This window comes from Equus quagga, chromosome 11, assembly GCF_021613505.1.
Source record: "Equus quagga isolate Etosha38 chromosome 11, UCLA_HA_Equagga_1.0, whole genome shotgun sequence".
NCBI classification, from domain to species: domain Eukaryota; kingdom Metazoa; phylum Chordata; class Mammalia; order Perissodactyla; family Equidae; genus Equus; species Equus quagga.
Window position 1 is genome coordinate 13,700,770 of NC_060277.1, and position 23,128 is coordinate 13,723,897.

The 23,128-nt window shown below is 38.1% G+C and overlaps 1 protein-coding gene across 1 annotated transcript in view; it reads right to left on the reverse strand.

The window, feature by feature from the left end:
- The window catches only part of PKIB (cAMP-dependent protein kinase inhibitor beta), an 81,021-nt gene that overhangs the window by 30,558 nt on the left and 27,335 nt on the right, over positions 1-23,128 (reverse strand). The gene's annotated exons all lie outside the window — the stretch shown is intronic.

The following is a 23,128-nucleotide window of genomic DNA, read 5'->3' on the forward strand; positions in this document are numbered from 1 at the left end:
GGAGGCGGGGAGGGGCTGGGAGAGGAAGGTAGATCTTCTGTTACCCCTCTCTATGACGACCAGGGTTTCATGTGCTTAGGGGAGGGTTTCCGACTGCAAAGTCTATTAGGAAAGACATGTCCATATCTTGACCTTGAGTCTTGCTTAGAAGTCAATTTGTGTTCTTCTAGGGCTTTATGAAAAAAATCACCCACTCCTTTGATTGGCAAACTCTCTTGCTTGGGAGTAGATTGTTGGAGTGAAAGAGGCTTGGTTAAATGAGAATCGCACTTTGGAAAGATGAAATTCAGACAATAAAAGTTACTCATTGTTGCGATTTGAAAGTTATATCCATTGAGGACTGAATTGCAGATCTGCCAGAATATAACAATCACAACATGTACTGATTTATCATGTGCAGGGAGAGATTCTAGCCTAGATTTCAAGGAGGCAAGACAAGACTGAAACAACCTTTGCCTGTAGAAGGTGTGTAGACACCTGAATCAAAGTGACAGGCTGGACACCAAGGAGAGAGCCAAATAGTGGGGGACCCCTGTGAACAGGCAGTTAATGGACTCTAGTAGTAATGATGTCAAATAGCCAATTCTAAATTTCCCATTTCTGCACTATAATTCTAGTAAAGTTTACTATGCACTGCAACCATCTAAGTGACATCTCTGTATTGGGAAACAAAGGGAGGATGCTGAGGACAATCCTAAGGTGATGTGGACTCGAGAGCACTGTAGCAGCACCAGAATCTTTAGGAGACAGCAGGAACTGGTGATCAGAGAGACCAGAGCATCAGACCAGAGAAAGTGGCAGATAGTATGCAGAACAGATTCACAGAATCAGGATTCTCAGAAATATTAGGTGTGGAGAAAACAAAAAGATTGTATACTCTGTAGTATGGGAGCTACAACTGTGTTTATTGAGGTTTAATGGCAAGATTATCCCTCAAGGTTGGAGAACCTACAGTCTTTAGATATCTGTTGATTGAGAAAATATATAATGGATGAAAAGGTACTATGAAATAAATATTTCAAAGAAATTAATTCTTATTTTTATAGTAATAATCTGTATATATTTGAAAATGGTAGTATATATAGTATGTGACAGTATTTATTTGGACACAGATATATAACTTTGTGGACCCCTCTAATAATTCTACAGAATCCTAGGAGACCAAGATCCCCAGGTTGGCAAACGCTGGACTAGATCATAAATCATGGCCCTAGTGGCCAGTACCCTGTCTCCTGTAACAACTGTAACTCTAATCTCTAACATGTGAGACTTCCTCCACCTAATTTTAATTCCTTCCTTCTTCCATGTATAATTATGGACTATTCAAGCTAAAAGAAAATTGTTTAGCACTCACCTAATCTAATCCCTTCAGTTAGCTCTTTGAGACTGAAAGACTATGTAACTATGATGGTCAATGTTCAGTAAACAATTCCAGGGGGTTTCAGCAATATATCTGGAGAATAGAATGGAAAAACCTTTTATGCTAGATTCTATCCCACAGTCCAATCATTTGTTTAGTCCAGAATCCTGGGAGCCAATATTGAGCACTCACAGCCCACCTCCGCTTGAGGGCTATAGGCTGACACATTAGTGGCATCCTTCTCTGGGCCTTTTCCAAGTCTCACTTGTCAGACTACAATAGGCACATGGCACAGAATCATTCTAGAGGGAAAAACATAAAATATCACTCCTGAAAATTCTAAATTATTTTCAGTGAGGCTGGGATGGAAAAGTCTCACTTAATTAGCAAGTGCAATAAAGACGTGACATTTAAAAACAAATTATAACACATTTCCATCCTTCATTGGTACACTGAATAATGACATACTGTTTTTTTATGGTTGTCATTCCCAAGTTTTAATTGCTTTGGTTTAATTGGTTTAATCCAAAAAAATGTCAATTTGGTAATTACCCCTATGCTGTTGGAATTAGTGTCATTTATTGAGCAAAATAAAATTGACTTCAGAAAGGGAAAATCAATTACAATACAATACCAGGGGAAATACTATATCATTGAGGTATTAAAAGAAACAATATGGTATGTGACTGAAACTCAGTTTATTTTGTGAGATTAAAAGAAAATGTTCTTTTTTCAATTCTAAACAGTAATATACAAAATAAATAATTAAATATAAGTTAGTTAATCCAGAATCACTTTCATTCAATTATAAATTTATTAATTCAGCTGGAAAATATCTTTTCAGTGCCAGTTATGTGCCTGGCAAAACAGTTATACAACTGCTCTCATGGATTCTAATGGGTAAGAAAAAATAATCAACAGAAATCCTTGTAAGAATACAAAGTGTGGTGAGTCTTAGATGAAACACTACAAGGTGTTATGTGAGTGTATCAGAACCTGACTCATTGACAACAGGAGCTGAGATATGAAGGAAGAAAAGGGGCTAGCTGGTATAGAGGTAGAAAAAGAGGATTTTATGCAGAAGAGAAGAGCAAAGCACAGTTTAGGAACTGAAGGAAGGCTAGTGTGGCCAGGGTACAGAGAAGAAGGTTGAAACTGGCACAAGATGAAGTGGATCAGTTAGCAGGGGCCACATCATTGAGGCGTGTTAAGGATGTGGTCTATCCTAATAGCGATGGGAAGTCATTGAAGGTTTTTAAGCTGTAGCGTGAAAATCAAAATTGAACTTTGGAAAGATCACTTTGGCTGCAGCAAATGGAAAAGATTGGGAAAGAAGAAGAGTAGATTCAAGAGATGAGTCTGGAGGCAACTGCAGTATTCCAAGTGAGAGGTGATGATAAATTCGAAGGTAGAGTTTATACCTTCAATTTAACAATCCACAAAGTCTAAAGTTATTTTCGGTCTACAAGTGACCTATTTTCACAGGATTATATGTGTCAGAGCTAAAAGGAAAGCAGAGTGATACAACAGAAGGTACGTGTGCTTTAGAACGAAATACACCTTGCCTTAGCACTCTGGTCTGAACTTTTGGCTCCACTACTTAATAGCTAATGGACCTTATGCAAGGCATTAGGCTCTCTGAGCCTCAGCTTCCACATCTTTTGAGTGCACATAATAATACCTCCCACAGCTGAGAAGATTAAGTGTGACAACATGTGTGATATTCTCAGCATGTGGAAGGCCAGTTAATATTGAAGAGCCCCAGGACAGATCAGCTGGTCTCATTCCCTATGTTAGAGATCTTCGTCTTCCTTTTGAAACCTGTTCCTCCTCCTGGGTTTTCTTTCTCAAGGAACAGCACTATAATCCACCCAGTTGCACAAGTCAGAAGCCCAGGAGGCATCCTTTTCCCTCATCCTCCATGATCATCAAGTCGTAGAAGCTGTTCTCCAAATAGCTCTTCAGGTGATGGACGGACTGCTCTTCTCACCCTCCTTTACCGCCCTAGTTAAGGTCTGCAGCCTCTCTAGATTATTCTCTTCACATATTATCCTGCCTCAGTTTTGTTGCCCTCTAGTCCATTCTTCACATCAGCCAAGCAAATCTCACTATCAGCTCCTCAGTCATTCCCCTTATTCAAGGAAAAATTCACCCAGTTCCTTGGCCCAACCACACACTACGTGATCTACACTCTGCTCACTTCCCAGGCTCACCTCTTGCCACTCCTTCCCCTGACCCCAGTCCAGCAGTTGAAAGAAACTGCTCCTCATTCAGTACTTGTAAATCTCAGACACATTCTCTTCACCTCAAGATCCAGGCCAATGGATGGACGCATTTCTTCCTTGCTGGAGCGCTCTCCTTCCAAAGCTTCTCTTCACCGGTCAACAACTACTCAAAACTGAGGCCTCAGCTCAGACAGCACTTCTTCTGGGATGCACTTTTCCTCCATCTGACTATCCCAGTATGTAGGATGCCAATAACATGAATTTCATTATCAACTGAGAGTCTGACTGGCTTGCCTGTGGTCATATAGGTCTCCTGCCACATGTTGCAGTGTCCCTTTCTCTCCATTGTGCTGACACCTGCCTTATAAATTTCAATTGCCTCAGCTCTCTTCATTAAGCCTTAAAAACATTCCCTTCATGTGGTTTCAAAATGTTACACCACCTATACTGTGGGTTGTGATTTCTGCACCCAAAACAGATCAATGTAATTTCCTCACCAAAACCTTCTTTGACTCCCTCAGAAGTGGTAGCTGTGGCTCCTGTGGCTCTCTCAAGTGCTCCGCAGCAGTTTTCATGTTGGCCTCCCCATGATACTGTGAGCTCTTCTGAAACTAGGACCATGCTGGATTCATTTCACATCTCTGGCACCCAAGACCGTTCTTGGCACAGAGTAGTAGTTAATATTTGTTTAACTTAATGGCACTCCAGAAATGAATAGTGTTGAAATCAGGGCAACTAAAGTGATGTAATGGACACCATGAAAAAAAAAAATGCAAGAATAAGATGCACTAAATGATGATGGCTCTGCCAGGAAGAGATATGGAGCTTGAGAAAAGACATGGACAGCTCTGGCTAAGATAAAGATCCAAGAAAGGGACAGAGGGGTTAGTTGATCGTGTAGTGGCGAGGTGTGACCCTCACTTTCTTCCTCCATGAAATAAGAAGTTTGAATGAGATGGCTCCAACAGTCCTTTCTCAATCAGGAATTCTGCAATTTGTTGGTCTGTTACTTAAAGCAGCTATGCAATCCAGGGTGAGACTGTCAATCTGGTTACTGCATGCAACGTAGACATCCCAATTCATCCTTTTCATTCCTGTAACTTCATCTGGACTAGACGAAATTGGATAATGATATCCCCTTATCCACATATGAGAAGCACAGCCAAAAGCTTTATCAATAAAAAGTCAGAGATACAGTGAGGCTGGAAAGCAGTGGTTTGCAAATATCAAAATCGGCATGGCACCTTTTTGAAAATCCCAGATCCAAAGCCTTGCTCCAGATCTGCCAAATCAGAATCTCCAAGGTGAAGCCTTAGGAATATGTATTTTTTTTACAAAGCTCCCACAAGACTTTAATAATCAACTAGTTTGGGGACCATTTTTAAAGGAAAACAAGTGTTTCTCAAAGGGTAATCTGTAGATCACTTTCACGTGAATTATCTAAGATGCTTGTTAAAAATACTGGGAATGTGGTCAATACGGATTTTAACAATTCTTTTACTGATTTTATAAACATCAACTTCATCCACAAAATAGCTTATATATGCTGACAAACGACATCACTATATGGACAAAACCTCAAAGTCTATGAAACAATATAGTAGAGAGAGGAAATTCTGATAGCAGTCTAGGTTTATTTCATTATCATCTATATTGTATTGTTTCATCATTTCATTTAGAGTTCAGGTAACTTGCCCAAAACCACAAGACTCATAGATTGATGCATTGGAACTGAAAATTAATGCCATATAGCTAAGAAACAGCCAATATTGCTACAGAATGTGTAATTAAGAGTTCAGCACAACTTTTAATTAAACAATTTGCTGAGATCTTATCTGATGAAGCAAGTTAGCAACATGTCTCAGTTTCTGTTGGTTGGTTTTGTTAGCTACTACGCAAATGTTACTGTCATTATAATAACCAAGCCAAGATAAAATGACTATTACCTACTAAGCAACAATGTTTCAGAGATTTCCTGCTATCATAAAATGATCTAAGGCAGCCATCATTTCTAGTCAACACCTTCAAACACAAATACAGTTGAGAAGCCCAGCTCCATGCTGCCCAAAGTCTTACACCCCTAACATGGAACCCTCCCAGCTCCAGACCTTAAGTTACCTGACTCTGCTTCGTTAATCTCCTTCACACCACAGGCCCTAGACTCCATGCTCTGCAACTCAATATGCCGACTATTTGCTTTAGTGCTGGAATAAGACTACAGTAGACTTGAAATGTCTTTCAACAAACAAAATACAAAATGCTACTACTACAGAGATCTTTTTAGGAAAAAGTATTTTTTTTCTCACTAGTTCTTCTCAATTCCTGTAATAAAATAACTCTTGCTAAGTTGAAATAGGAAGGATCTCCCAGATTCTCCATTCTTGAGTTGACCAGTTTGGGGTATAGCACAATAATAGGTATTTCAAAAACATGGTGAAACTGAATGGACCTTAGATATTATAAGACTCAGCTTTGATTTTTCAAAAATCCACTAAAAATGTTAATGGAAAATGCAAAGTTGTCCAAAGCCACGTAACTTTTAACAGAGAACAAATTCTTCCCTTTCTGTGTTCACACCCTACCCTTTTCCTCTTCCTTCCCACTGATGTTTCAGACTTTCTAAAAGATGTGGACATACAGGTATTTTCACAAAACGGAAAAAGTAATGAAAACAACACAAAGAAAGAGAAATTGCCAAAAAATAAATCAAACATTCACTAGCTGTAGCTAGATTTGGTAAAGATTTTTTGACTGAGGTTTTGGTTTTTTTGTTTTGATTTCTGAGTGGTGATTTCTGTGTGTGTTTTACTCTCATTCAAATTTCGCATGCCAACTCAGATTTTATAGCTATATGCTATCAAGCGTTTTACTGAAGGAGCCAATTCTTCCATAAAATCAATATCTAATTTCCTAAATAAAGAAGAAAAGGATACTTACAAATCTCTGATTAAAATATGCTGTTATTTCTAAGACAGGTTTAGGAAGAAACTCTGATAAACTTTCTTTCCTGAAAATTAAAAGAAAACAAACCATGAAAGCCAGAAAAGGTAAAAACATCCAGATAGATTATCACATTTTAATCATCTTGTCTGTGTGTGTGTGGTTTTTTTTTTTTTTTTTTTTTTTTTTTTTGTTAAAACTGGTAAACACCATGACTCTCCTGACTTCCTTGGGAAAGGCAGACCCTTTAATTCTACAAAAAAATTTTCCATTAAAAGTCAAAAAGGCTTCATTTCAAACAACAGGTGTTAGTACGTAGGACTGCCACCTACGAAATGCAGTGGATAATTACTTCATCAATGCTTTTAGGGATTAATGTCAAGTTGAGAAATTCATCACCTAAAAACGACCAACCAATACAGCAAAGAGGCAGAGAAAAATGACTGTAACAAAATACTTATCATGACGACACCTTTGGGAGGTTGTGGAAACTTATTGTGCTTTTAGAATATGACTGTAGAGAATGGTCTGCATCTTTTAACTTCCCTGAGACATTGTACCAGTATCCCCAGCACACACATAGGGACCGTGTGGAAGGAATCCAACCACTTCACTCCTAGAAACTAAGATAAACTACATACATATAATTCCTGTTGACAGAATGGGCCCTGTATCTTGGGGCTTAGCACCTGACACAGGAAAGGTGAAAAATATTAGGAGTATGAACCATCAGTATTCTCCTCAGCCACTCAGAGCAATAGGACACTTTGCAAATTCCCTCCACCACATTCCCACTGCCTTAGTTCAGACTGCCATTCACTCTTCTTGGACAGTTGCATCTACGTCCCAAATTATTTTCTTACACGCTTTCTTGCTTTCTGCAACTTTATTCTTTACACAGATGTCAGTGGAATTATTTCAAAGTTAATCTGCTTATGATTATTCTATGATTAATCCTTCACAGCCTTCCCATCACCCACAGGATCAAGCCCAAACCCTTCACAGGGTGCATCGTACCCTCCAGGAGTTGGCCCCAGGCTACCTGTCCTTCATTTTCACCCACGCTTGACCTGTACCCATCCTAAAGCTGTGCAGTCACACCCAGCCAATGGCACCCCTGTGCCTTGCTCATATTGCCCCAGAGGCTGAGGTTCTTTGCCCTCAATCCCAACGCCCCCACCCCCGCCATCCTCTGGCTAACATCTATTCATACCTTCAGGGGTAACCTGGGCACCCTTTCCCAGAAGGCTTCTCTGCCTCCTAGGGCTAGGTAGCTTCCCTCCTCTGTGTTCTGAAACACTCCGGCATATTTCTATCATCGAATTTATCACATACATTATAAATTTCTGATTAGTGTCAGCCTTCCTGTCCCCACCTCACATAAGTTTTTTAAGCTTTTTGAGGACACGGGCTGTGACTCATTTGTCTTGTACGATGTTTTGCACATGGTGGGAGGAATGCAATAAATATCTGTTGAATGTCAAGGTGCATGAAGTGCTTTTCAGACTCAGAGCTGCCTGCATGCATATTTTATCACCCTGGAAGAATATTAAAATCAAAAGTAAACATCTTTTAATGTCGTTCCTATACCCAACTTCTCATATAGTTTTGGCTGTTCCTCTCACTCTGTCTCTAGGTCTGTTTCCCTTCAGTGAGGCCTCTTTGTTGAGGCTGAATATAAGGAACCGAGAAGAGGAAGAGAAAAAGAAATGAAAAAAAAAGATCATATGGGAAGTAGTTAAAAAATAAAAACTTAGAAGCTTCAAAATTTATGTAATGTAATGTAAATATGCATCCCTAAAAAAACGAGATTAAGAAAACATATTTTTTTTTTAAAGATTGGCACCTGGGCTAACAACTGTTGCCAATCTTCTTTTTTTTTTCTACTTTTTCTCCCAAAGCCCCCAAATACATAGTTGTATATTTTTAGTTGTGGGTCTTTCTAGTTGTAGTATGTGGGATGTCGCCTCAACGTGGCCTAATGAGCGCTGCCATGTCTGTGCCCAGGATCCAAACCTGCAAAACACTGGGCCGCCGAAGCAGAGCATGCAAACTTAACCACTCGGACACGGAGCCAGCCCCGAAAACATATTTTTAGAATCCTAATTTTTCAAACATTTGCATGCAGCTTTTGGCAAAGATCTAGAAGAAACTGCAAACAGGAATCCAGTTTAAAGTCAATTACATAAAACTAAACACTGTTATTTGTGTTGTTAAAATTCATGTTTTAAAAAAAACAATTTCTATTCCTTTTGCATAATTAAATCTGTGCTTTCATTTTATGAATTCTCACCTCTCTGCCCATTGCAAGAGAATCAAAAAGCAACAAATAAACAGAAGAGTGACATAGTTATTTTTCCCTTTCCACTTCTTTGCAGTTTGTTACATCAAAATATACTTATGCAATGGATTTTGAAAATAATATCCCATACACATTTTTGATTACTCACACACATAAAAATTCAGATTTATGGGGGATATGCTAAACACAAATATGCTAAAGATTAAGACACAGAGAGTCTCTACTCATCCTTTAAGTTATCAAAGATCAAAAATTTTACTAATGAGGGCAGCCTGGTGGTGCAGTACTTAAGTTCAGTGCATTCTGCTTCAGTGGCCCACGTTACTGGGTTTGAATCCTGGGCGCGGACCTACACCACTCATCAAGCCATGCTGTGGTGGTGACCCACATACAAAATAGAGGACGATTGACACAGATGTTAACTCAGGGTCAATCTTCCTCACCAAAAAAAAAAATTTTACTAGTGAAAGAGAAGCAATTCCTGAAAAGGTTTCAAGAACAGTGGCATGCCCCAACAAGGAAAACAAATTTTTTTTGAGCACACATCTCCTATTTATGAATATTTATTTTTATAAATTATAAATATTATTATACTAATAGACTAATATAATTTATATGCTCTGTTATAACTATTATATATGTTAAATGCATTAACAGAAATTTAAAACAAAATAAAAATATAACTAGGTGTTCTTCCTGTTCTTCAATATAGGATGCAGAATTTGCAGGACGTTGCTACCACACAAGGCCTAAATCTCTCCGTTATCCTTCTTGGAATTACAATTAAATCTAGAGAAACCCTGGTGATATTTATGGCAGCTAAGAGATACCCAAGGCAAAAAAGCCAGTGGTCTCACTAAGGGTGACGTACACCTTGCAGGGTGACCAGATCGAGGTGTGGGTGGATATGCAGAAATCCATGTTAGAAACACACGCACACTCAGAATTGTGAATTAGCAGAGACCTTGAAAATTACCTAGTGCTGTGATTTTCTTTTTTAGCTGAGGATTTCTCCCCCCTCAAATGAACTCTTTAGGAAATGGAGAATATATAAGATGAATATGAACTGAATTGCTCTGGCTAACTGCAGCTTCAGGGTCTGAGGCTCCACCCACTCTCTCTTCCTCCTCCTCTCCTCCCCCTCCAGAGGTGTAGTTTGAAGCCTACAGGACTACACTGCCATTTTAGAGATGGGGCTGCCAGGCTGCAGATGGAACAAGACCAGCCATTTCAAGACAACATAATAAAGTAGATAAAGTGGTTAATCCTGGGTGCTTGTCCATCTTCCCTTTTGTTGTCTCTACTTGTTTTCATGGACTGGCTTCCCTGCATGTCCAAATCTTATCTCAGTTGTAAACATAAATATTTACACTTTGAGCTGATGGTAATTAAGGTAATTTTTTATTATAGGTTTTGGTAAAATAATGAATACCTATTTTCTCTTTGAAATATATATTTTCTAACTTGAAAGTTTTAATGATTTAAGCAGCCATTCACGTCAATATGCAAATAATGTGTGTAAAGGAGAAGGACCCAATACACCTCAGACACAAGATGTCAGGGGGTCCCCAAAAATCTCAGAAGTCAAGGTAAACAATATTTTAATGCAACATTTTTTACAAATAAAAATTAGTGCAAAAAATCCATGATGAGGGGCTGGCCCCGTGGCCGAGTGGTTAAGTTCTCGCGCTCCGCTGCAGGCGGCCCAGTGTTTCGTTAGTTCGAATCCTGGGCACGGACATGGCACTGCTCATCAGACCACGCTGAGGCAGCGTCCCACATGCCACAACTAGAAGAACCCACAATGAAGAATACACAACTATGTACTGGGGGGAGAAAAAGGAAAAAAAATTTAAAAAATCTAAAAAAAAAAAAAAAAATCCATGATGAACAAAATACCAAAACTTTAATTAAATAAAGATTTGACCCTGCACTTGTACCATTCAGCCTCTTCTCCATCACCCTAGCCCTGGAGCTGGTCCAGCGACTTCTCCGGAAGAATGAAGTACAAATACAAAAATGACATCAAGTTAGTTGTATTACATAAATGTGTGCCTCGACAATACCTAGGACTGTAGAAGGAGAAGGAAACGCAGTTGGAGGGCAAGCCCAGTCGAGGTGTATTGTGTGAGGTAGACCTTTATACCTCAGTCTGTGGGACTTAGGCTGAGGTTAAGTTGACTGGAAACAAATAAGCAACTAGAAAATCTAACACGTGAGGTAATACTCAGTCCACGCTTGCATTTGAGGTGTTCTAAATTTCAATGAGCTACCAAATCTATTATAGCTGCTTCAATAAGCATTCTTTTCTATTCTTGTTTTTAAAGGCAAACCACAGTTCTAAACACAGGTTTCACAAACCTGAAAGTCCAAAATGTGAACATCATCTGCTTCATAAAAGCAAAATTAACCACTTCAACTTCAAGATCTGGTTTTAAAAGGCTGTTCTTAAGATACATTTAACCTCTCAAGCATTACAATGGCAAAAACAACCATCAGAAATGAATCATTGTGACATTAGAAAGCATGGACAGTCATGAGGATGTTTTCTCTCCACAGAACCCAAAAAAACTAGCTTAGGAAAACAAATGACTCCAGCCTGAGAGCTAGTAGGCACTCAACACATATTTACTGGATAAATAAATGAACTAATGAATGAATAAAAGTTTAAAGAAGACTGGAAAAGGAGAATAGGACCAGATTATAAGAGCATTGAAACAGAGACTTCATGTTGTGGGCTATTAAGCTGAGGTTTAACAAGGAAAAAAAGATGGCTCTTCAGAAGAAAGAATGGGTGAATTGATAGTGAGCAAACAGTCAATCTAGCTAGAAGTAAGCTATAAGTCTCTAGACGTAATCCTGGCATTGGGCAACAAAGGTCCACCAAAGGGATGTAAAATTGGAGGAAGGAAGGTGTGGCAGATACTGCTGGTTGGCCCCCAACAGCTTGGCTCCCCTTCTTCTCTAGAAATAGAAAGTTTAGCTGGGTACAAGGACTTTAGCTAAGGACCCTATTACCAAGCCTCTTGCAGCTACATATGGCCATTCAACTAGATTTTGTCATTAAAACATAAGCTATGAGCAAAAAGGATGTATTCCATTTCTGGGGTTATACGCTAGAAGAGTGTGGCCCTTCCCTCCTCTTCTCCTCTTTCTGAAAACTGGACTGTGTCTGTGGTGGTGAGCTATCAATTGCCAAGTGGATAAGGACAATACCTAAGTGATGACAAAGCAGCAAGATGGAAGGAGCCTGCAACCTTAACACAGTTAAGCTACTATACCACCCCTGTACCATCTACCTGGGCTGTACATCAGACAGAACTAAACTTACATTGTGTTTAACCCATTGTTTCTTTTGGACTTTGTTATAACTGTCAAACCAATGTCTTGACTAATACAGATGAATATAAAAAGAAATTTGAAAATGGAAAAATCCATGGAATGTGGTGATAGGCTACAGTGAATGAAGGGGAACAATGAACTGAAACAATTTCAAGGTTTTATGTTTAGGGATAAACGGACAAGATACTGTCCTTTCCTAAAACTATGATAATGGAAGCTAGTTCCCTAAACAACACAACAGTTGAGAAGGAGAGCTGGTGGAGGTTAGATGGTGGCCATCACTAAGTAGTTGGAACTATGGGCCTGGAACTCAGACAGGAGGAGAAAATGGAAAATGGAATTTCAGTGATTTTGTATAGTACGGATAGTTGAAAAGATGAGAATTGATGGAATCTCAGGCTAAGAGAGATCAGAGTATGCCAAAAACTGAACAAAAGGATGCTATCTCAAAAGGCAGGAAGAGGAAGCAGTAATCAGCAAGAGAAAAAAAAGAACATTATTACATTAATAAGAGAAGCGTAATGATTGAAAACACGGAACAAAAGACAAATTTAACCCAAGATGACAAACTAATTTAAAAGGAATTTGATGTGATTTAAACTTCTTAAATCTGTTTAAAAGTCTCATGAAAAATTTAAAGTAATCATCCCTTGAGATAGACAAGCTTTCATCAGGATTCTGAACAAGGCAGGTCTCAATCATGCTTTAGTTTCAATTTAAATTTCCAGAATTCCAGGGGAACAAAGAACAAACAGGTACTTACATCATTCTCTCCTTTCTTTATTCTCATAATAGAGGAAGGAATGAGGTGAGAGGAATAAAGGAAAATTAAAGCAGAAGTGTTTTGCTACTGTCCTCATTCTTTCTAGGCAGATGATGTTTGTAAGTGGAAATGACAAACACACAAAAGCCTCCTCCCCAACTTTTATGAAGTTATATTCAAAGTTACAGTGGATCTAAACTTCAAATTTACGCTTTGAAGTTAACACAAAGTTGGCAACATGGAAGTCACCTGTTACTATAAGAAGCAAGAGTTTGGGAATCTGTATCATTTGCCAGATGCATTCCAATTACTGGAAGGTCACTGTCATTCCAGAATATTCAGGTAACGTTGTTGTATCATGCCTTCCAGCAATCCTTCCCCACCCGGCCTCGATCATCCAACCAGGAGAAGTCAGACCAAAGTTTTCTGGTTTTCATCCTACTATCCATGTCAGATTGTTGAAGCTCACCATATTAACTTTTTCCTAGATGATTTTCTCTTTATCTTCAGCCTGCAGAATGTACATTATCACTACCCAAGGGACATCAGAGAAAATTCCAGGATTCTTTACCACTACGTTTTCATTGAAACCAATCATAAAAATTCACTTGGTATGAGAAATTGATATTCCTCTGCATTCCTTTGAAGAGAAGTCTGTTAGTAATCTCCTTTCTTCTTCACATAGTGATTGCATTATCCATGGTCTTTACACTGTTTCAGAGACTGTTTTTGTCCTTGTTGCTTCAGTGTTATACTAGAGTTTCATAATCTATCTTTTTAAAAGTCCTTAATACTGGCTCAAATTTTGGGATTCCATATCTCCTCTTTTTATTTATATATATAATGACCAGACACGACTACTCAGTCCTTCAGGTAAATCAAGATGGGAAGGCCTATCCTAAAATGACCTCTCCTTTATAGATCATTGCCAAATATCTGAACAAGGGTTGCTGTACACCATCAAATTAGCTTGGGAGAAAAAAGCTTTTTTTCTTATTTTGAGTTGGTATAAGCGAAGAGTGGAGGGGGCAGGGGTGGAGGCAGGAGGGAAGATCCTGTTTCACGGTACTTAGTATTCAACACGCAAAATTGTCATGCTTCACTCTCATCTGCTCTGCCCATCTCCTCGAGTGGTTTGTGTGGTTTTAGAATTCCTGGCATTTGACATATAATCTGAAAGCCACTCTGATCATTCAGGAAAGCCCCTCTCTCTACCCTCTCACCATGCGTCCTATGAAAACCACACCACTAAAGCACCAGAGGCACATTTCATATAAGCTACTCACTGCTTCTTCATGTTTGCTTGCAAAGCTCCAATAAAGGAAGTAACTTTTAAATTTTTCCAACAATATTAAACTTCTTAGCCTATTTTACTTTCTTGCCTATATCATAATCCTAAAACACCAGGAAATCAGCTCATAAGCCCCTGATGTGTTCCACACGACTTCCAACATTTTAATAGGTGTATCTGGGGCTGAAGAGAAAACTGTTAGCCATCATAGTGAATAAAGTAATTCTGAAGTTAATAATAAAAGAGAGCTACAATTTTAAGTACTAATCCCAAGACTGCTCCATCCATACTAGCTGATTTAGATCTGGCATTCAAACATTGATGCTCACAAAAGAAAGCCAGTAAAAACTGCTATATACGAAAGTGAATATACCAACTCTTTGGGAGGGAAGGGAACAAATAATTGCTGAGTGCCCACGATTTTCCAGATGATTTAAGCACTCTCACTGAATCCTTAAAAAAGCTCTCAGAAGGAAATATTAATACCACTGGATGCCTGAAGGAGCCTGAGTTTGTATGGAGCCAGCGCCAAGAGGAGTCAGGATTGGAACCCAGGTCTGCCAGACACAAAGTCATACTGACTCATTATTAGTAGTGGTGCTTGACTAAGTCAACCCACAGGAGCAGCAAAGTAAATATGTGGGAAAGTAGAGTTGACGAACTCACTTCAGAGGTCACTTTGAACACACAATATATTTTTTTCAAAGTAGTTTTTATAAGACATCCTATTAGCATTATATTTTTAACACCAGATGCTCCATCCCCACCTTGATAAGATCGGTAATCTGTTCAAAGCAGCCTGATCTTTTTTTAAAAAGCACAGCAATGTCCTTGAAGGCAGTTCAGGACTAACACGAAATGTGTTGTCATCTTGCCTATGTACAAGAAGTGATCTGACAGACTCTTTCAGTAACACAGGCGGGAGGTGAGGGAGGAGCACAAAAAACCATAATAGCTCCCCAATTTTAAAAGCTGTTCTTGAAATAGATATTATTGTAATTTGGTGCTCTTTTGGGTAAGATAAGATGCTCTTATGAAGTGGACAGAGTGATTCTTATAAAACAGTAAACACTTTGGACTTTAGTTTTCATAGCTGCACAGACAGCCTGTTGGAGCTCTAAGGGCGGTTGTAAGTTGACCTTCTTGAGTCTGGTTGAGAGGCAGTGTCAATGGTGAGAACACTGGGAAAAGGAAGACAGATGGCCATAAAGGTTTGGTCAGAGAGGGCTAAAGCTGGGAGAGATTCTAACACTAAAGACAGCATAATGCTTCATACACAAGATTTGGAGCCAGACCAGCTCTAGAACATGACAGCTATAATTTGGGCAACTTCAGCCCAACTTTTTATTTATAATGTGGAAACAAAACTTCTGTCTCACAGGGTGTTATGAAGATTAAATGAGACAATGTCTGAAAAGTACTTAGCATAATACCTACCACAGAGTAAGTGATTAATAAACGGCAGTCATTATTAAGATGTTCTTTGTACCAAAGGACAAACTACACTTTAGAAGGTTAAATGACTAGCAGTACTTCACAGGTCATTTCTTTACTGGGGGGAAGGGAGAATAAACTCAGCTTTATCTTGTACCAAATTGCCTCTAAATAACTAACTACCACCACAGGACCAGAGAAGATTTGTGAAATTTTCAAATGCAAATTTAATTATTTTGTTTCATTAATACAATTGATCATTTGCAATATATACAAATATCAAATCATTATGTTGTATAGCTGAATATAATGTTATATGTCAATTATACCTCAATTAAAAAAAACACTGACTTTATAGCCAAGCTTTTTGCCTCTTCCTGACCTCCATATCCTTTCAAAACTAACTCTGAATTCCTGCTTGAGACTGACGCTGTTATTTCTTGGGCCGAAGGTCTCCCTCTTGAACCTACTGTGTCCCGATATTCTTGGTCATTGCTATTTCTTTCTAGGAAAAGCACCAGAGAAGAGAAATGTATTAGAGGACTCTTATTCAGAGGCATGTATCTTTGCTAACTATTTAACATGCTGCAGGTTTAGATGCTTCTAGCTAAGATACAGATTGTTAGTTTCAGACTTTAGAATGGAATTCAGGAAAAAAATCTGAAACAGAATTTTGAGGTAAAGCCATTCCTAAAGGGTCTTTCGAAGAGTGACTCTTAAGCAGCGTCTGTAAGAACAATCTCTGAAGAATAAACTGACCTCATTAGGATTTCATACTTAATCCATCAAGAAAGAGGCTTAGGCTGAAATGCTCATTGCTGGTTTTCTGTCTTATCTTCACTAACGGATGCAGTCTAGTCTTGTTTATTTTTGTCTTTGTTGTCATCATCATCATTTTGAGGATTTTTTTTTAAATCCAGGTATATAGGTCAACTTAAAAAAAGCTTTAGGAGCCAGCCCAGTGGTGCAGCAGTTAAGTTCACACGTCCTGCTTCTCGGCAGCCCTGGGTTCACCGGTTCTGATCCCAGGTGCGGAAATTGCACTGCTTGGCAAAACTCATGCTGTGGCAGGCGTCCCACGTATAAAGTAGAGGAAGACGGGCACGGATGTTAGCTCAGGGCCAATCTTCCTTGGTAAAAAGGGGAGGATTGGCAGTGGTTAGCTCAGGGCTAATCTTCCTCAAAATAAATAAATAAATAAAAATTTCTTTTTAAAAAAAGTTTTACTTTTCTAATTCATCACCTGTCTAGAACTGGAGAGGTACGCACAGCAGGCCATAGCATTAGGCTGTACAGGCTGTGCATTCCATGACTGTCATTCACACTGTTGTCCAAGGAATGCTCATAGCTGAATTTAAAAACTGTTTATGACATTATAAGTCCAGATTTAGAATAAAAGGAAGTCTTAATATACTTTTTACAAAGATGTATTTTCCCCCAGAGTGTCATTTACTAGGTACACTAAATTCTTTACATTAACTATATTTGCTTTTTGGAAGATGAATTCACTTATTTAGATAAGCTTTACTCCAAGACATTAAATTCAAGGCAAGAAGACTATGAACAGGAGACAAAAAGAGACAAAACTCAACAAAATATATTTAATGTCAAAATTATCTCTTTCCTTGTACTTGAGAATGATTACATATCTCATACCCAGGCCAGTGACATTCATTACTCACTGAATTTACACCTCCTGTAACAGCCCCTTGTTCACGTCAGGAGTTCTCTGGCTCAGGGAAAAATGGCAGCCGCAGTGGGGATTCACTGAAACCAATTCTCAGAGAAGCAGCTGCTGCTGAAAGTTGTGCTTCACACATCAATCATTTACTGATTGTCGCAGCTAGTTCAGTCACAGCATCTGCTCAGTCTATTGGTTTTGCGGTTGTTGACATTTGCATTTGCACTGCAGCGTCACTGTTGTCATATCATGTTGCATGAGTTGAAATAACACCATCTTGTGGACCTTCAAATATGAGAAAAATCCACATAATCATGAAAATACAACTGTTTTTGTGAAGGAGGTGGTGAAAAGAGCATTCATTCTAAATGCGAAGAGACTAACTGATTTTCAGTAGAATGATTCCACCCACCTCTGTGTTTCTCTGAGGGGCTGGTCTCAATCAGTCACACTAAAGCAGTATCACAAATGCCAGATTTGGTGTTAAGGGTTGACTTGTGTCCCCCAAAAGATATGTTACATCCTAACCCTCAATGTCTGTAAATATGATCTTATTTGGAAATAGAATCTTTGTAGTTATAACCAAGTTACAATGAGGTCGGATTGAAGTAAGGTAGGTCCTTAATCCACTATGACTGATATCCTTGTAAAAGGAGGGCAGACAATGTGGAGGCAGACACATACAGGGAGAACATCATGTGATGATGGAGGCAGACCCGGGACTAATGCATCTACAAGCTGAGGAGTACCTGGGGCTACCAGAAGCTGGAGGAGACAGGGAAGGATCCTCCCCTAGGGGCTCTGGAGGCAGCGTAGCCCTGCCAAAACTTTGGTTTCAGGCTTCTAGCCTCCAGACTGTGAAAAAAGAAATTTCTGTTGTTTTAAGCCAGCCAGTTTGTGGTACTTTGTATGGCAGCCCTTTAGAGGCATCCATCTGGGGCGAGTGAAGGAATATCAGTGGCTCCTGGAGGGCATGGGTATAAACTGTGCTGACCTGGGGAACCAGAGTGACTTAATGGACTCTTCTTTCAGGCCACGTTTACTCAGATTAGACACTTCCCTCAAATTAGAGCGTCCCTAAGTGTGTAGATAATTCTGAGGATCAGGCTAATAGATCTTAGATTAAAAAATACATAAAACAGCTTGAGATAAACCAAATATCCCATAACAGCTTTTGTTTCTACCGCTTCCTGGTGTCATCTCATGACCTCTCGCTATTAGCAGATATCAAGCCATCCATCACCACATCTACCCATGCTTAGAAGTTCCAACACACTCAAAAGAACAACGAGATGCCTAAAATCACTAGAGTGCCTATTTCCATGAAATTCTTCAAAGCAAAAGAAGTGCAGAAGAAATGGCACAATCAGTATAAGGGAAATAGAGATTGTTTAAGGAATTGAGCCATTAAACTAAGCCTTCATAATTCTTGCTTAAGCTTGTCTCTTAGAAGGTAGCAAAACATAGCAGCTAGACTCCCACCCTTGAGTTATGCTAGCTCCACCACTGACTTGCTCTGTCTTTGGGCTAGTTACATAACCTCTGTAAACTTCAATTCACTCATTAGTAAAGTGAGACTAGTAATTCCACCAACTTTATAAAGAAAGCATTCAGTAAATATTAGCAATTATTGTTATTACTAATCTCTATGTTAGCTTAGGTTGCCACTTCACTCATGAAGAGATGTTCCTCCATGCTTTTACTTTCTGTTTTTAAACCAGAAAGAAATAAAGCCAGCTGAAAAATGGGTCAACTCTAAAAAGTACTCATAATTCCATAACCTCACTTGAACTATACGCTATTGGACAGAAAGAGTAAATCCTTTGCAAAGCTTATTCATAAGAATCTTTCTAAAATGTTCTAACCCTTTTTTCCTGTTTGGTAAATAGAAGGTACTGGACATGACAGTATCTTTTTAATCACTGAGCCTCTTGCAGTTTTTGATAGTCATTATTCTGAATATCAAATATTATTAGGATGATCTTTTTACATAATACTTTTAAACTAATAAATATATCAGAATAGCCTTTTATAATGTACAAAACATGCTCATATGCTGAATCAATATCCTTATAATGTCATCCTATTCTTTTGCTAAATACAGTTATTTACTTTTAAGGCTGACAAATTTCAAATTGTTGATTTCAGTTCACTAATCTGGTCTGACATAAGCATCAATTCTACCAAATGTTGCCCTTCCCAGCCTTGCGTCATCAACAAAGTTGAAAAAAAAATACTGTCTAATATTAAAGAGAGCTCTGCCAAGAACAGTGCTATGGAGAATGTCACTAGAGATTTTCCTCCACCTTGAAATGGGCCCACTCAAGAAAGATAGAGTTTATGGATAGATCTGAAGACTTAATATCGTTAAGATGGCAATATTCTCCAAATTGATCTACAGATCCAAACACAAGCGCCATCAAAATCCCAGCTTGTTTTTTTTTTGCAGAATTTTTTTCTAAATTCATCTGGAATGTAAAAAATATAAAATAGCCAAAACAATCTTGTAAAAGAACAAAGTTGGAAGACTCACGTTTCAATTTCAAAACTTATCACAAAGCTATAATAATCAAGACGGGGTGATACTGATATAACGATAGACATGTCAATCAATGGAATAGAACTGAGGGCCTAGGAAAAAACCCATATGTTTATGATGAGTTGATTTTCAACAAGAGCGCCAAGACAATTCAATGGGGGAAAGAATAATATTTTCAACAACTGGTGCAGGGACAACTGGATTTCCAGATGCGAAAGAACAAAGTTGGACCCATACCTCATACCATACACAAGAATTAACTCAAAATGGATCATAGATCTAAATATAAGAGCTAAGACTATAGAACTTTTAGAAGAAAAATAAGAGTAAAACTTCATGACTTTGGGTTATGCAACTCTTTCTTAAAGATGACACCAAGAGCACAAGTGACAAAAGAAAAAATAGATAAATTGAACTTCGCCAAAAGTAACAACTTTTGCACAGTAAAAACCACCATGAAAAAGTGAAAAGTTTATCCACAACAGTGGAAAAACTACTTTCCAATCATATATCTGATAAGTGACTTGTATCTAGAGTATATAAGAACTATTACAACTAAATAATAAAAGATAAATAATCTGATTTATCTAAGGTAAATTTAGATAATCTAATGCTTTAAATGGGTGACTTTTATGGTATGCGAATTATATGTCAATAAAGGTATTTTTTAAAAGTTCAATTTACTGCAAAACATCCTCAGAGGATGTTAATATTTAGTGTGAATATCTGAGGGGCGATTGGTATGCAGTACTTCAATCAAGTTTATCCTTAGAGCCATTTATTCTTAAGCATCTTGAAAAACATACTGATTGCAGATCCCAACTTGAGCTTGTTTTCTCTTTTTCCTAACCACAGAGTGTAGAATTAGGATGCCAGTTTGTCACATTTCACATCTTGTGTACGCTCTACCTTTTGATTATTCTTCTAAAATAGTAAGAAATGTCTAACTATGAATATTCAATCTATAAATATAAATGCTTTGTACAGAGAAAAGTTTATTAAACGGGTGAGTTTTTTAGATGAATGGTAATATTGATTGCAGGAATATGTCAGTCACTGAGATTTTCTCTTCTACTTACAACTTAGTTCCAAGTCTGTTTTCCTCAAGAACCCAAACATTTCCATATAAAAACATGCTTTCTCTGGTCACTTAACAATAGAGAGAATCATCCTTTAGACCACAAAATGGCATGGAGAGGGGGTTGCCTCATCTTATTCTGATCAGGAATTCGCACTTAATGGAACAGAACTTTTTAGTATAAGTAACCATGCACTTATTTAATTCCAAGATATTCATACCTTTTAGGCTTTCTAGTGATTACCATTCTAAACATATAGTGAGCTCTCTTGGCCATGAATTCTACACAAGGAGGCCATGACTGCATCTATGATTTAGTTTGTAAGAGAACAACAGATCACAGAGCTAAAGAATGCTAGAGTTAGGAGGAGCCTTAGAGAAGAATATATTTCACTCTTTACTCTCAATCCTCCAATTTTAGAACTGAGGGCCTATATGCCCTAGTCCCTGAATGAGTTGCCCAAGTGAAGAGCAGAGGCAGAATTAGAACCCAGGTCTTCTGAAATCTTTCACCATGTTCTTTTCATCACATCATATTGTCTTTCAATGCATAAGGCAACATGGGCTTCTTTGCTCTTGACCATGTCGTCAACAACAATGAATGTGCATACAAGTATGATAAACCCACCATGTTTTGTGGGGTTTTTCTTACGCACATCAGAGTCCTCTAAGTTCTGCTGTGTTCAGAAAACATCTGCAAATGATGCACCACTTAGCCGTCTCATTTATCCAGAAATTTATTTGAAATTTCCAACTCATTTATAAAGGCAAATTAAAGTAGATAATTAATTTTTAAGCTCTTTCACAATATTTTAATATCATGCACAGGATAAATGTTTTGATTCTTTTTTTCTTTTGTGCAGCTGTTTCTATTGTTGACTGTCATTCTCCATGCCTTTTTATATAAAAAGTTCTTGTTTTTGACTTTTTTTGTGTCCTCTAAAGATAGCATGAGCAGAAATCTCTCAGCTAATAGATTTTCAAATTACTTCGCTTTTGCATTTACAAATTCCCCTCTTGGCTACTTCATTAAATTGATGTTAGCCACATACATAAATAACTTTACCCAAAAATGTTTGAGACTGAGAGTTTACTAAATTAGCATTTTAAATGCTAGTTAGGAATATGTCTCCTTTCAAACAGTGAAATTTTTGCCTTGAGCTTTAAGGATGACAGAATAATATTGTCCTTCACTAAGTTAAAGCTTACTCAGTGCTTGTGTGGAAAAATAAAAATCAAGTACCTATCAGATAAATCACATAACAGCCAAATGGTCTTGCAGAATGATCTCACACTTAGTTTGATTTATCATTAGATTCATCATTCACAATATCTTTTAGAAGCCTAATTAAATTGCGGATCATCTCTGAGGGAAACAGCATGGTAAGGGCTGAATACTCCCGATGCCAACAATTTTAAAAGTACGTCCTAACTCTATAGCTAGAAATTTTAAAATACATTCAAGTGTATTTTATATGCGTATATAAAGCCTCATTAATTTTGATAAGTAAATTAATAGAGTAAATAAAATTCAAATGAGGCTTGTCAAGAAAACAAATTATTTTAACATATTTAGAAGTATCCATTTCCATTTAAGTAATATGCAAATAAAAACATCTTTATTCATGTAAAAAGTCCATATGACTTCTATTTGGTAAAGTTTAGTTTTTGTTCCTCGTGAAAAAAATTGCTTTGATTAAAAATATTAAATAGAGGGCGGCCCTGTGGCCAAGTGGTTAAGTTCGTGCGTTCTGCTTCGGCGGCCCAGGGTTTCACTGGTTTGGATCCTGGGCGCAGACATGGCACTGCTCATCAGGCCACGCTGGGGCAGTGTCCCACATGCCACAACTAGAAGGACCTAGAACTAGAATATACAGCTATGGACTGGGGGGCTTTGGGGAGAAGAAGAAAAAAAAGAGAGAGAGAGAAATTAAAAGATTGGCAACAGACGTTAGCTCAGGTGCCAATCTTTAAAAAGAATTAAATAATTTAAGCCTACTGTCTAATATTATTGCAAAATGTTAGTTCCGTTAGGCTACGATTCTGTTAGATTCAACACTATACCCCCAGTATCTACAAGTGTTCCTGGCACATGGTAAGTAGGAGCTTAATAAAAATTTGTCAAATGAGTGCTAAATAACTGTCACTGTTTATATAAACATCTAACATTACT